The sequence below is a fragment of the Erinaceus europaeus genome, chromosome 11 (genome assembly GCF_950295315.1).
Source record: "Erinaceus europaeus chromosome 11, mEriEur2.1, whole genome shotgun sequence".
NCBI lineage: Eukaryota > Metazoa > Chordata > Mammalia > Eulipotyphla > Erinaceidae > Erinaceus > Erinaceus europaeus.
Window position 1 is genome coordinate 44866942 of NC_080172.1, and position 15965 is coordinate 44882906.

A 15965-nucleotide genomic window follows, 5' to 3' on the forward strand; every position below is an offset into this window, starting at 1 on the left:
AGATTTGGGTCATTAACCCTCATAGCCATTAGCTCCCAGCAAATGAGTTGATGCTGCTCCAGCAGCCCCAGCCCTAGAGTGGGTAATGTGAGCAGGGTAATTCCAGCAGGGACAGGAGGCTCCTACCCACCCACCCTGACCTGGGGGCAGAGACAGAACTGATTATTTCATCACCTCCCCTGACAAGACTTGTGGCAAATGCTAAGTGTTTCCAGGGCTCCTACAGGAAGCCCAGCCACTCTGAATGCAGGAGACCACGGACACATCAGGTCCTGGTCTTTTGGCAGAGTCATACTGTCCTCTTGCTCCCTGTGGCCCAGCTGGCACAGTAACACTAAATACTTTGGAGCCTATCCATGATAATTGCCACAGCTACCTACCAGCCAAGAGGGTGAATTGCCAGAAGCATCCGCCCCAGGAGTGGCCATTCTGAAAGGGCCTCAAGGATAGAAGGGGTTCCTATTCAGCTCTTCAGTTCCTTTCTTTAAAACACAAACTGGCAAAGTTTGAGCACTGTATTAGTGTGTGGGGAGGGGGGCAACAACTCCTCTGGTGCTGTGGTGTCTCTTTCTCACTCTCTTTCTCTGAGAAAGTCAGCCTGAGAGCAATGAAATGGCACATTTATGAGGCCCTGGCTGGGTGGTGGGGGACAAGCTGACAGATTTGACCTCAGAGACTAGTACTTTAATTTTCACCTCTGAAAATTTACTCCTAGCAACTAAGGGTGACTGGCCTCCGCCTTCCTGGCAGCAACACCCCCACTTCGAGGAGGTAAGCAGCCCTGTAAAACAAGGCTTTCCACTTGCCACTCCTTAGACCAGCGAGCCCTCTTGCACCCACGATGGAAAGGAAGAAAAGAAAGAACGGACCATGCAAAGCCCAGAAAAGAAATCCTTGCTCTCTAGAGATTATGAAATCGAAGAGCATTTTGTTGCTTCTTGGAAATTCTTCTTATGACCTAGAGGCGGCACAATCAGCCCAACAGTGTTTCTATTCTAGCTGTTAAATCACTATAGTTCTCTGGTCTCTGTCTCCTTTAGAAACTTTCCCAGTGACCAAGAACAGAAAGTTTACCTGTGTGATGCCCACTTTCGGGTGGGGCGAGCAGGTTGTGTGTGCTCCCAGCTCCCTCCTCCTGGGGTTTGGCTGCCAAGAGTGAAATTCCCACCCACACCCCCGGATCCGAGCGGCCCATAAACTAAGCCGTCGGACTCAGAACAAGTCCAGGCAAGTCCAGGCAGAGCCGCTTCTGGGTCCTCCCTTCTGCCTGCAAGACCCGGCCGCGGGGCGGGAGCCGCGACTCTGCTGCCCGGGTTCTGGGAGCGGACAGACAGGGAAGAGGCACTTCTAGCACCTGAAAAGGAACCCAGCCCAGGTAGGGTTGGAGGACAGCGGGGGGCGGGCCCGTCTCTGCAGGCAGCTGCGGGGCGGAGACACAGCCCCTGCGCTAGGTCACATCTGGGCGGGGCCTGGGGGCTGAGAGCTGACTAGGGCGGGGGCCGCGCCGCGGGGCGCGCTGCTGCCGGGCTGCTCCAGCTCCGCTATGGGGCTGCTTCCGCCCCCTTGCCTCCAACTCTGCCCTCTGCGGGGCCCAGGCACTCCTCCCTCAGCCAGTGCCCTTCAGCGCCCCCCCACCCCCAGCCCTCAGCCCTGTCGTGAGCTTTCCAAAGGGTGGGGGTGGCGGGGGGATTCTAGCTCCTCTATGGCCGTTTTGAAGCCGGGGTGCGCGTCCTGGGCGCAGGAGAGAGAGGTGCCAGCGTCCAGGACATCGCCGGGAACTCGAAGGCTGCATGGGGACCCGGATTCCAGGAGCGCTGTAAGGACTTCTCGGACCTAAAAGGGGCACCCTGCCATGGTCACCGCCCACCGCCCTGCCCTGCCCCACTCACTGCACCCCCAGTTCCGGCTCATCCGGGGACTGGAGCTGCGGGTGCGTCCCGTGCAGAAGGCAGGCACAGGGGCCGAGGGCATTGTGCTCAGCAGAGTTTGTCTCAGTGGAGGAAACTGGCTCAGTTGTTCACCCCATAGCTCAGCCCTCAACCACCACCACCATCACCACCACCTTCCCCCCCCCCCCCACCCCCGCACAGATTTTAAAGGTCCACAGGTCAGGAAGGCGGGGCTTCAGGTAAAAATTGTATCCCGCCAGGTGCACTCCTCTGACTCACTGCTGTACTGCGCGTGGGACATGACACTCTTTACAGCTGATGGGGACTGGACCCTGAAGACTCCTATACGCTTTTTTTTAAAAAGGTTCTCTCCAATTACCTACCAACCCCCCCCCCCCCCCGAAAAGAGCTGTCCCTCAGACCCACCACCTTTAGATACAAGAAATGCCCTCTAGGCTTTGTCTGCAAGTATTTCTTCCCAGGAGTTGTTGCAGGATACAACTGACATTATCAGAAGCACAAGCCAGTCCGCATCCACCTCCCTCCAGGAGACTCACAGACCTTCAGAACCCCAAGTCATAGTGCCATATGCCTCCCACCTGGCAGTCTGGGTTCCAGGCTGCAGCTGCCTCTTGCACACAGACAAACTGAAGGGGCACAGGCCTCTGGCCTCAAGAGGCAACAGGTTCCCTGCAGCAAGATTGGCATGCCATGCACTGGGAGAAAATAGTGTGTGACAACAGGGCACACAAGCAGAGCAAAGGGACTTATGTGAGCTAGCCCTACTTGTCAGACAAGGATCCCAGTGCTCACAGATACATGTCTGTGTGCAGTCCATGCTTCTCAGATTCTCCCAGGTATTCTAGAAGAGTCCTAGAGGAGTGAGACAGTGATGAGAGAAATGAGTAGGTGCAGGTGGATAGCTGCAAGCCACGTCTCTTTGCTCACCACAAGGATACAGGAGACAGGTTCCCACCTTCCTAGCACCAGCATGGCAGCTTGGTGAATAGAGCTTTCAGGGAGCCTCAAAGACTCAGGAGGAGTCTGATAGCTCTGCAGTAGCACATAGGGATGAGTGGAAGGGCCTGCTATTGTACTCAGAAACAAAAAGGATTCTAATCTTGACCCAATGTATGACCTTGGGAGATAATAGTAAAATAGAAGTTGCATAAAGTGCTCCTGGGGTAGCAGGCAGGCATCCTTGGGTACCTGGGGTGTCCAAGCTGTCCCCAAGGTGATGTTTTTCACCTGGAAGACAGGTACTGATGCCACCCATTTATAGATAAGAAAAGTAAGGAACAGAAAGGTAAAACTTGACTTCTATGACAGTGAGGAGCTAATTAACCCAAATGCATGGCTTTTAGACCCCCAAGCACACTCCTTAAGTACCTATCATGTTGTCTTAATCTAACACAATAGTTAGCCACCGCCCCCCCCCCCCCGTGTCCTCATGTGAGCAGACAGCATTAAGTTTAAGGTATAATATTCAATACTGAATATTGTGGAATGAATGAATGAATGAGACTCTGCCCCTCAAGATAATTTTAAGCACTATACTAGATGGAATGTATGTGTGAAGTGGGCACTTTTGTGCATTTAGTGCTTATCAGAAGAATTGGTTCTGTGCAATCTATGAAGACACTTAGGGGCATTTTTCCTTTTAGAGCCGCCAATATACATTAGCCTGGGCAGTTGGAAAATGAATGAACACACTTGGGACATAAAAGACACTGGCAACTGAGCAATGAAAATAACCCAATCCCTACTCACTTTTCCATGCAGAAAGGCCAAACCATATCTAGGAGAGAGGGAGGGAGGGAGGGGGAAAGAAAGAGGGAGAGAGAGAGAGAGAGAGAAGAGAAGAGAGGAGAGGAGAGGAGAGGAGAGGAGAGGAGAGGAGAGGAGAAGGGAAGGAGAGGAGAAGGGAAGGGAAGGGAAAGGAAGGGAAGGGAAAGGAAGGGAAGGGAAAGGAAGGGAAGGGAAAGGAAGGGAAGGGGGAGGGGAGGGGAGGGGAGGGGAGAGGAGAGGAGAGGAGAGGAGAAGGGAGAGGAGAGGAGAGGAGAGGAGAGGGGAGGGGAGGGGAGGGGAGGGGAGAGGAGAGGAGAGGAGAGGAGAGGAGAGGAGAGGAGAGGAGAGGGGAGGAGAGGAGAGGAGAGGAGAGTGATAGGGGCATTTCAGAAATGTATCTATACATGCTAAGTCTAAGTCCACATCACTGCTAACTTTGCAAACAAGAGGGCTTTGGAATATGGAGAAAGAGGACTATGGAGGTAGATATGAATAAACTTCAGCTTTTTCCCCTTTTTTTCTTTTTTTAAAATTTTTATTTATAAAAAAAAAACACTGACAAAAATCACAGGATAAGAGAGTTAATACAACTCCACAAAATTCCCACCACCAGAACTCCGTATCCCATCCCTGCCCCTGATAGCTTTCCTATACTTTATCCCTCTGGGAGTATGGACCCAGGGTCATTATGGGGTGCAGAAGGTGGAAGGTCTGGTTTATGTAATTGCTTCTCCACTGAACATGGGCATTGGCAGGTCGATCCATACTCCCAGCCTGTCTGTCTCTTTCCCTAGTGGGGCAAGGTTCTGGGGAAGCAGGGATCCAGGACACATTGATGGGGTCTTCTGCCCAGGGAACTCCCCTTGGCATCATGTTAGCATCTGGAACCTCCAGAAACAGCTATGAAACCATGTGCTAAGGAGAACTTAGGTCCCCAATTTATTCCTCACCTCCACTAGCCCATAAATCGACCTTGTTTAAAAACAAAGACTGAGGGGAGTCGGGCTGTAGCGCAGCGGGTTAAGCGCAGGTGGCGCAAAGCACAAGGACCTGCATAAGGATCCCAGTTCGAACCCCGGCTCCCCACCTGCAGGGGAGTCGCTTCACAGGCGGTGAAGCAGGTCTGCAGGTGTCTATCTTTCTCTCCTCCTCTCTGTCTTCCCCTCCTCTCTCCATTTCTCTCTGTCCTATCCAACAACGACAACAACAATAATAACTACAACAATAAAACAACAAGGGCAACAAAAGGGAATAAATAAATAAATAAATATTTTTTTTTAAAAAAGAAAACCATCACTGGAAAAAAAAACAAAAACAAAGACTGAGCTTTAAAAAGCGTAAAACACAACTAATAATGTGATACAGTGGTAGAGTGCAGGTCTGAGTTCAATTCCTGGCAATACATACCAGAGTGATACTCTTGCTTCTCTAACTCATTCTTTCTTTGTTGTTGATAAATAATAAAAATTTAAAATAAAATTTTAAAACAGTCTGGGAGGTGGGACACTGGAGAGTGTTGTGTTCCCAAATATGAGATTTGAGTTCAGTGCCCAGCATCACACTCTGGCCTTCTCTCTCTCTCCCTCTCTCTCTCTTTATAACTTCCTTTAAATAAAGATTTTATTGATTTATTAATGAGAAATATAGGAGAGAGAGAAAGCATGAGACATCACTCTAGCATATGTGCTGCCAGGTACTGAATTCAGCACCTTTTACTTGAGAGGCTAATGCTTTATCCACTGTGCCATCTCCTAGACCACCTCGGGTTCTCTGTTTCTCTTCCCTCTCTTTCTCTTCCTCCTCCCTCATAAATACATAAATAAATATTAAAATTAAAATAAATTAATTAAAATTTAAAATGATGGCAATGCTTTGAGTGATGATCATAGATATTGTGAAGATTCTTTTTTAATTTCCTTTTGTTGCCATTGTTTTTCATTTTTGTAGTTATTGTTGTTGTTACTGATGTCATTGTTGTTGTTTAGGACAGAGAGAAATGCAGATAAAAGGGGAAGACAGAGAGGGGGAAAGAAAAATAGACATCAACTAAAAAAAAGAGGTTACATCAAGAGCAAATAAAACTGCTACCACAATGAATCAGGACAGGAACCCAGAAAAAACTTCAAATCAGTCATAAGTAACCATAGATAAGAAAAGTATGCAAGCAATATTAGTAAACCTAATAATCACAGAAATGAAGACAGCTATGGAGGAAATGGCTACCAGAATTAGGGAAACAACAGATGAGACCCTCAAGGAAAATACTAGCTACCTCAAGGTAATTAGAGAACTGAAAGCTGAAATAGCCAATTAGCAGAAAAAGCTAATAATATAACTGAACTAAAGAAAGAAGCTGAGGGGAGGGAAATCAGATCAACAAAAGCAGAAAACAGAATTAGCCAGACAGAGGATAAGCTAGAGAAAACTAAGAAAGAAGTAAAATAGCTCAAAAAGAGATTGAGAGACATTGAAAACAACAGAGAAATATGGGATGATCTCAAAAGAAGTAACATTCATATAATTGGCCTACCAGACGAAGAAAGAGAGAAAGGAGAAGTAAACATCCTAGAGGAAATAATAGAAGAAAACTTCCTAAGCCCTAAACAACAGAAAGGACTTTCATTCAAACTAGATAGAGGGATCAAAACCTTCTCAGATAGGCAACAGCAAAAGGAAGCAAAAATCACCAAGCCTGCCCTGAGATTCAAAAAGGCCTCCTATAAATAAGAACATCACCATAATATGTGCCATATATCAGAGCAAATAAAAAGTTGTTGAATAATGGCATTGTAGTACCTTAAAACCATAATATCAATAAATGTCAATGGATTAAACTCACCAATTAAAAGGTACAGAGTGGGAAGACGCATCAGAAAACACAACTCAACCATATACTTCTTGGAAGAATCCCCCTGACACAAAAAGCAAACACAGACTTAAAGTGAAAGGATGGAAAACTATTCTACAGGCTAATGTATCACAAAAAAGGGCAGGAACAGCCACTTTCATCTCTTGACACAGTAGACTTCAAATTAAATAAAGTAATAAAAGATAGGAAAAGCCATTACATAATAGAGGATCAATCAACCAAGAAGACTTAATAATTATTAACATCTATGCACCCAGTGAGGGACCATTTAAATACATCAAATAACTACTGAAAGAACTACAAAAATACATCAATAGCAATACAATAGCAGTGGGAGACTTTAACACCCCACTCTCACATTTAGACAGATAAATGAAGCAGAGAATCAACAAAGAAACAAGAGAATTAAATGAAGAGATGGACAGAATAGACCTCCTGGATACTTTTAAGAGTTCTTCAACCAAAAAAAAAATGGAAGACACACTTCTTTTCAAAAGCACACAGCACATCCTCAGGGATAGACCACATGTTAGGCCACAAAAACAGTATCAACAAATTCAAGAGCATTGAAACCATCCCAAGTCTTCTCAGACCACAATAGAGTAAATCTAACATTCAACAACAAACAGAAAATTACTAAAAGTCACAAAATTTGGAAACTCAACAACATGCTGCTTAAGAACTGCTTAAAGCACTCAAGCAAAAAAATCAAATGCTTCTGGAAACAAATGAAAATGAAGACACAAGCTATCAAAATATTTGGGACTCAGCTAAAGCAGTACAGAGAGGGGAATTCATAGCCATATAATCACCCATTAGATCACAAGTAAAAACTCAAATAAATGACCTTACTACACGCCTTAAGGACTTAGAGGAAGAGGAACAAAGGAACCCTAAAGCAACCAGAAGCACAGAAATCATTAAAATTAGAGCAGAAATGAACAACACTGAAAATAAGAGAACCATACAAAAGATCAATGAAGTCAAATGTTGGTTCTTTGAAAAATTAAACAAGATCGACAAACCCCTAGCCAGACTCACTAAAAAAAGGTGGGGGGGGGGAGAAGACTCAAATAAATATAATTATAAATGATAGAGGAGATATCACAATGGACACCACAGAAATCCAGAAAATCATGCAAAACTTCTATTAAGAGCTATATGCCACCAAGCTAGAGAATCTGGAAGAAATGGAAGAATTCCTAGAAACATATGCCCTTCCAAAACTGAATCAAGAAGAACTATAAAACCTAAATGCACCAATCACAGACAAAGAAATTGAAACTGTTATTAAGAACCTCACCAACAACAAAAGTCCTGGACCAGATGGCTTCACAAACGAATTCTACAAAACCTTCAGGAAACAGTTAATACCTATACTTCTAAAGCTTTTGCATAAGATCGAAGAAACAGGAACGCTCCCTTCCACCTTCTATGAAGCCAACATCACCCTGATACCAAAAGCAAATAGGGACACAACAAAAAAGGAAAACTACAGACAAATATCTCTGATGAACATAGATGTCAAAATATTGAACAAGATCCTGGCCAACTGGATACAGCACTATATCAGAAAGATTGTTGATCATGACCAAGTAGGATTTATCCCAAGAATGGAAGGCTGGTTCAGTATACATAAGCCAATCAATGTCATTTACTACATCAATAAACGCAAAACCAAAAGCCACATGATTATCTCTATAGATGCAGAGAAAGCCTTTGACAAATCTAACACCCATTCATGCTCAGAACACTACAAAAAATGGGAATAGATGGGAAACTTCTCAAGATAGTGGAGTCCATATGTAGCAAACCTACAGCCAACATCATACTCAGTGGACAGAAGCTGAAAGCAATCCCCCTCAGATCGAGGAATAGACAGGGCTGTCCATTATCACTATTACTCTTCAACATAGTATTGGAAGTTATTGCCATAGCAGTCAGACAAGAGAAAGAAATCAAAGGAATACAGATTGGAAGGGAAGAAGTCAAGCTCTCACTATTTGCAGATAATATGATAGTCTACATAGAAAAACCTAAATAATCCAGCAGAAAACTACTGGAAGTTATTAGGCAATATAGCAAGGTGTCAGGCTACAAAATCAATGTATAAAAGTCAGTGGCATTTCTTTATGTGAACACTAAATCTGAAAGAGGATATCCATAAATCACTACCACTTACTGTTGCAGCAAAATCAATTAAATACTTAGGAATAAACCTGACCAAGGAAGTGAAAGATTTGTATACTGAAAACTAGGAGTTACTATTCCAGGAAATAGAAAATGATACCAAGAAATGGAAAGACATCCCATGCTCATGGATTAGAAGAATAAATATCATCAAAATGAATATTCTCCCCAGAGCCATATACAAATTCAATGCGATGCACATCAAGCTTCCTTAAGAGAATAGAACATAAACTTCAATCATTAAAATTATATATAAAAAAAGAAAGTCTGATGCTGGTTGTGTGTAACCTAGCAGGGAAAGGATCATATGACTAGTCATTCTATGTGACCTGGCTATTATATCTGCAGGAACAAATAGGCAAGAATTGCCATATTCCCTAAACACAGGACTCTAAGGTGCCTGGATTCTGGATCAGATCTTGGAGAGGGAATGGGGTCTTGGAAAGGGATTTTCTTTATTGTGACCCTAAGATCAGAGACTCACTTGATGGGGGTGATGGTGAACAGGCCACTGTGTGTGTTCGCATGTAAACACCATTGGGGGTACTCCAGGAACCTCCAGCACCCACATTTATGAAACCCTTGTTTCAACAAACACAATTTTCAAAGTTCTGTCTCTTACTAAAGAAACCCAACTGACTTTTGTTAAATGAAGAAATTGCCTCCGATTAAAAATGGCAAATACATGTAAGAAGTCAAAATAGTGTAAAAAGGTACTTTGTTTATTCATTGTTATGCTGACTGGGCATCTTAACCAAGCTCTGGGTTCTGTTTATTTTCCAATCCTAAAGTTCCTCTCCAGCCAGTGCATCAACTCAAGCATTTTCTAGTGGAGGGCAGATAAAAGTTAACTTGTTCTTCAAGGATATTGAATTATAGGTTGATGGATCAATCAATTGCTGTTGATTATATATAACATGTAAGGCATTATTTAGCTATGATTTTATCAATTCCTGATTATATAAGTTGTTACAGTTTCATGTTTGCAGCCTTCATTCTTTCTTCCTCCCTCCCATTTCTCTCTTTCTCTCTTTCTTTCTTTCTTTCTTTCTTTCTTTCTTTCTTTCTTTCTTTCTTTCTTTCTCTCTTTCACCAGAACTCTGTTCAACTCTGGTTTATAGTGGTGCTGGGGATTGGACCTGTGAACTTGGAGTTTCAGGCACAAATGTAATTTGCATAGCCATTAAGCTATCTCTCCAGTTTCAGATTTAATTTCATTTGATCTCCCAGCAGCTGTACATACCCCTCTATTTTGGGATGAGTGAGAACTCCTGAACATTGACAGCAGAGAAATGAGACTTGTCCAGCTCTGTCTTCCAGCTGCAGGTTTCATAAGCACATGTTACTGTACATTCATTTCTCTAGATCAAAGCAAATTAAAAGTCCAGTTGTGTTTCCAGTCTAATCCTGCATCCAGAACCTTGTGTCAAAGGATGCTTGAGGAACTCAGACAAATAAAGACCACTTTAAGACACTCTCCTTGACCAAAAAGTTTCCTTCTGCGCTATCAGATGTTATCTTATAGCATATATGATAGTCAGCATATGTTACAACATATATAATCTGTATCATACTACATACAATATGCATTTTACTATATGAATTATGCATTTTCCCAGATCAATAGTTCTTAACCCTTTGAGGTCCTAAAATTCTTCAAGAATCTTATGAAAGCTATTAACTCTTTTATAGAAATAAATTCTAGTACCTCATATTACATAAAATTCTACTCACAGGACCCGATGATGGCTCATGTGGTAGAGCACATACATTACAATGTGCCTAGACCTGGGTTTAAGAAATTTCACAAGCAGTGAAACAGATCTGCAGGTATATTTCTTCCCTCTCTATTGTCCCCATCATGCTCACATACTTTGTATTTCTATCCTAAATAAGTAGATAAATAAATAAATAAAATGAATGAAAATTGACTTACAATTTCAAGAAGAATCTTCAACTGCCCCTCCTCAGTTTCCTCACCAACATTTTAAAGATGGAAAATATTGGAAAGTGGTATCCAATAAAACAAGTTGAAGAGGTAGAAAAGCTCCATTTATTTGTCATTCAGTATGGTAGCCACTAGTCACGTGTTGCTATTAGAATGAGTTATTTAAATGAAATGTAAAATTCAGGTCTAGGTTGCATTAGCACACATGGTGCAGGGCTGCTGTACTGGGCAATGCAGTTATAAATTCTATCCTCACTTAAATCAGAGCATCAGAAAATTGCAACTTGGGCACACTGTTATCACTAACTTAGACTGTGTGTATGTGGGGGGTGGCTAATGAGAAAAAGTCCTAGGTCCATGTTCACTCTAAGACAATATTCTTTTTGTGAAAAAGGGAAGGATGTCAGTGGCAATACCCTTTTGAGCTGATGAAATAGCTCACTTGGATAGGATACTGCAACCCAGGTTGAAAGCCAGCTTCTACTGCATTAAAGGAAGTTTTGGAGCTGTGGTCTTTCTTTCCCTCCCTCCCTGACTTCTCTGTCTTTACTGAAAATAATAATAATAATAAAGATAATACACTTTTGGGGCCTCTGGGCTCCCCAAATGCATCTGGGTAGTATAACTTCTTCAGCCACCCAATTGTCCTTTGCATTAGTTGGAAGTTGAAGGTCTTTAATTGCTGAGCCAGCCAATGTATGATGATTATAATGCAACAAGTCTTAATATGGGCAAGTCTTAACAGAGGTAGTGATTGAACGGTGGTAGCGAGGTTAAATTTTGGCAAAATATTTTGAAAGGTCACTAGAATGGGGCAGCCCTTACTAAAGGTCTGGCAGTCATAGCAGGGCCAGAGTGACATGGTGGGCCATGTAGTTTAGTGCAGGTAGAATGTCTTCCTGTAGTCACTGGGGACATAAAGAATGGCCCTGGGGCCCTGCCACTGTTGAGGTCTATGGCAGGAGGGATGGGTCTTCTCTGAGCCCACATGGGTATCAGTGCCTGGAAGCTGCTTGGTCACTGCCAAACAGGGTCTAAGGAAGCCACACTGAAGTTTCCTTTTGTTGGATTCCTATCTTGTCAAGGTCACTGAACCCTCCATGTTGCTAAGCCTGATGGGCAATTCTAATACCTGCTTTGCTTTACCCATCAGTATCTTTTAATACAGCTGCCCCACCCCTCATCTTTGTAACTCTCTTTTTTCTTCCCCATTTGAGTCTTTGGGTGTCACTTTCTCTCACATCTTACCTACCCCATTTTCCATTTTTCATGCTCTACAGCTAATTCCTCCTCTAATTCCACCTTCTCTGTGTAGGAGGAACCCAACTTTAGTTTGTCTACCTCCTCCCTCTCCATGATATTATTAGTTTTATCTGTGTACTAATGGCTCCCAAATCAATATCTGTAGCCATGACCTCTCCATTGACCTCCAGACTCCATTTGCCAACCACCAATTCCAAGTCTCATAGATGCATAATAGAAATCTGAAACTTATCTGAAATCTGAAATCCTTCTTGCACCCGAACCCTGTCTCCTTAGACTGCTCCCCTGAGTCTGCCCCATCTCCAAGCCAGCATCTCCACCCTTTCAACCACTGCCTCTAATCCACCTCTCTGAGAACCTAAGGAAGCAAAGCAGTTCTAAAAACCAAGCTCATTCCAGGACAAAGTATGACTGAGATTGTTTGGAGTACCTGGCAGGTCTGCACAAAGTGTCTCTAGCCAACCTTCCTTGTAAAGAGAGATTCTGTCAGCAGGACTTTATCCTTTGAGCCAAGGTATATTGGGTCCCCAGGAAAGACCTGAGAGATGAGGCCTTTCCAAGGCTGTATGTGTGGGTATCACTGATGTAACCAGCAAAAATTTAAGGCAGAATGATCAGATATAACATGCATAAGAGCCTCAGACCACCAGACAAAAAGGAGGTGCTCAGCAGAGCTTCCTTGGTGACCTGGGGCCCTTATGAGTCCAGGGGTCAGCTTGGGAGTCTGGTTGTGGGGTGAAAGCAAGGGAAAGAGGGCCAGGTGGTAACACACCTGGTTAAGTGCACACAGTGCAGTGCACAAGGATCCAGGTTAAAGCCTCTGGTCCCCACCTGCAGGGAGAAAGCTTCATGAGTGGTGTATCAGAGCTGCAGGTGACTCTGTCTCCCCCCACTCCTCTCAATTTCTCTCTGTCTCTACCCAATAACAAATATATATATGAAGAACATCAAAGACAAGATTGAGGGCCCAATTTCCATCCTGATCATGAGTAGGCACTTTTCTACACCATATCTCTTATTTGGGGGAAAACCCAAATTTGTAGTTAAAAGAAAAAAAAATCCTGCTTTTGCCTAGTCTACTCCCTATTGTGAAATAGTGCATTCATTACATAGAAGGAAGTCTGATAACTCAGACCTTCGAAGGGCTATTTATAGCATTTGAGCTGCAGGGCAGGGTGATCTTTGGACAACTAAAGGGTCAAGGCCTCATATGTGTCAAAGCCTTTCAGAAGATCCAATATGCCCCATCACTGCCACATCTTAAGGGGCCCAAGATTTTACAAAATGAAGAAATATCAAAATGGGGTTAGAAAAAATGTGCATTTTAAACATTTCAAACCAGAGCTTTTAACCCCTAGACCCCAGACACAATAAAATACGCAGCTTACTAGAGATGATATACAAAACAAGAAGATGTTCTTGTGAGCATGAAGCTTAGATCAAATGTTCCCACACTGAGAGACTGACCCCAAAGCATGACACCCCAAGAAAGCAGGTATGCCAAATGAGATCAGCCAGAAAACAAGAAGGAAGAATATGGATGATCTCACTCATAGACAGAAGTTGAAAAATAAGGTCAAAAGAGAAAATACAAAGCAGAACTTGGACTGGAGTTGGTGTATTGCACCAAAGTAAAAGACTGGGGGGGGGGGGGGAAGGGAGGGTTGCAGTTCCTGCAAGACAGAGGAGGACCTAGTGGGGTTTGAATTGTTATATGGAAAACTGAGAAATGTTACACATGTACAAACTATTGTGTTTTATTTTACTGTTGACTATAAACTATTAATTTCCCAATAAATCAATTAAAAATCAAAAAGAAATAAAGAAAGCAGATGATGGGCAATGGTCCAGGCACTGAAGCTGGAAGCTAAGTGCTAGGAATGGATGAGTCAGATTTTGGTACTTCTGTACCCAAGTGATCAAGCATATTGGCAAATATCCCAGTGCCAACTTTTGACCAGGACTTGGCTCCAGGAGGAAGGAGGGAAAATGAACCACTAACATTGTCATTGAGAAGCAACCCCAACCCCAATCTTTCCACTGGAACTCTCATCTTATAAACATGCAGTGAAATCCTGCTGATTTGTAAATGCAGGGACCCTACCTTATACTTTTTTTTTTTTTTTTTTTTTTTTTGCTATCAAGGCTATTGCAGGGGCTTGGTGCCTGTAAAATGAACCCACTGCTCCCAGCAGTCAAATATTTGTTCCTTTAAAAAATTATCTTATTTTGATAGGACAGAGGGTAATTGAGAGGGGAAGAGGAGATGGAGAGGGAAAGAGTGAAGGTAGATAGCATAATGGTTATGCAAACAGACTCCAGACTCTCATGCTTGAGGCTCCATAGTCCCAGGTTCAGTTCCCTGCAGCACCATAAGACTTAGCTGACCAGTGCTCTGGTAAAAAAAAGAAAAAGAAGAAGAAGGAGAAGAAGAAGAAGAAGAAGAAGGAGAAGGAGAAGGAAAGAGAGCGATACCTGCAGCACTATTTCACTGCTTATGAAGTTTCCCTCCTGCAGGTGGGGACCCAGGACTTGACCCCAGGTCCCTGTGCATAGTAATATGTACACTCAACTAAGTGTGTCACTGCCCAGCTCCTCTTATATTATTTGTACTTAATCACGGCACCAATTCACAGCTTTAGTGAATATCCAGTAACTACTCATTGGTTTGAATTTAATTATCAAGAAAATATCCTTAATTATGTGCCAAGAAGGGGCCAGTAAAGTACACATGTTACCAAGCTCAGGGACCTGGGTTTGAGCCCCCACTCCTCACCTGCAGGAGGGACACTTCACAAGTAGTGAAGTAGGTCTGCAAATATTTCTCTCTTTTCTCTCCTCTGTCTTCTCCCCCCCCTCAATTTCTTTTAAAAAGATAGATTTTTTTTTTAAAAGGAAAAAACGGCCACTGGGATCAGTGGATTTTTATTACCAGCAGAGAGCCCCATCTATAACCCTGTTGGCAGGAAGGAAAAAAAAGGAGGGAAAGAAGGAAGAAAGGAAGGAAGGAAAAAAGAAAAACAGAAAGAAAGTAAGAAAGACGTCGCAAGAAAGAAAGAGAGAAAGAGAGGGACAAAGGAAGGAAGAAAGTTATTTGCTGAGAGATAGCTCACAGGGCATGGTGTTTGCCTTGCCTGTATGCAGTCCAGGTCCAAGCCCTGGTACCACATGAGAGTGCTATGGCACAGGGTGAAATTCCAATGCTGTGGAGTTCTCCCTGTCTGTCTTCTGTCTTTCTCTATCTAAATGAAAAAGTCCACGCAGCAACAGTGAAATTGCACAAGTGAGAGATCCTGGCTCCACATTGAATAAATATAAAAAATAATAAAGACAGAATTATTTGGGGTTCCAGGGAGGTGACTGAATATAACATGCATGAAATCCTAGGTTTAATCCAAGTACAACATGAAATAAAAAACAAAAACTGGAGTTTGTGCTGTGGTGAACCCCGTTGAGCACACAGTTACCATGCACAAGACACAGGTAGGTACCAGCCTGTACTCTCCACCTGCAGGGGGGAGCTTCACAAATAGTAAAACAGGTCTTTCTTTCCCTCCTTTTCTGTTTCCTCTCACATTCTCTGTCCTATCCAGTAAAAAATGAATTAACAAAAAAAAAAAAAAAAAAGGAAAAATGTTTGAGTGGTGGGTTCATTGTGCAGGCACTGAACTGAGCCTTAGTGATAACTCTTGTGGCAACAGCATCAACAATAATAAATAAAAACCCAAGGGCTATAGAGCTCCCCAATATGGCATGTGACTCATCATGGGTACAACCCAGGCTCAAACCTTGGCACCACATAGGAGATGTTATGGCAACAGGAGAAGTTCAAGTACTATGGCACCTCTCACTCTTTCAGTGTTTAAATGAAAAATCTGCCCTCAGAGTACTAAAAAAGAAAAGAAACAGAGTAAAGGAAATATCATAAATATCAATAGTAGGAAAGTACATTCTCCTGTCTCATTAAAAAAGAAAAGAAAATGGGGCTAGGTGGTGGTATACCTGGTTAAGCACACAT

The 15965-nt window shown here is 43.1% G+C and overlaps 1 long non-coding RNA gene across 1 annotated transcript in view; it reads left to right on the forward strand.

The window, feature by feature from the left end:
- The first annotated feature begins 1242 nt into the window (after positions 1-1242).
- The window catches only part of LOC132541331 (uncharacterized), a 43104-nt gene continuing 28381 nt past the window's right edge, over positions 1243-15965 (forward strand). Inside the window, exon 1 of the long non-coding RNA XR_009552503.1 lies at positions 1243-1375. This is a non-coding gene — a long non-coding RNA (uncharacterized LOC132541331). The remainder of the gene's footprint in view (positions 1376-15965) is intronic.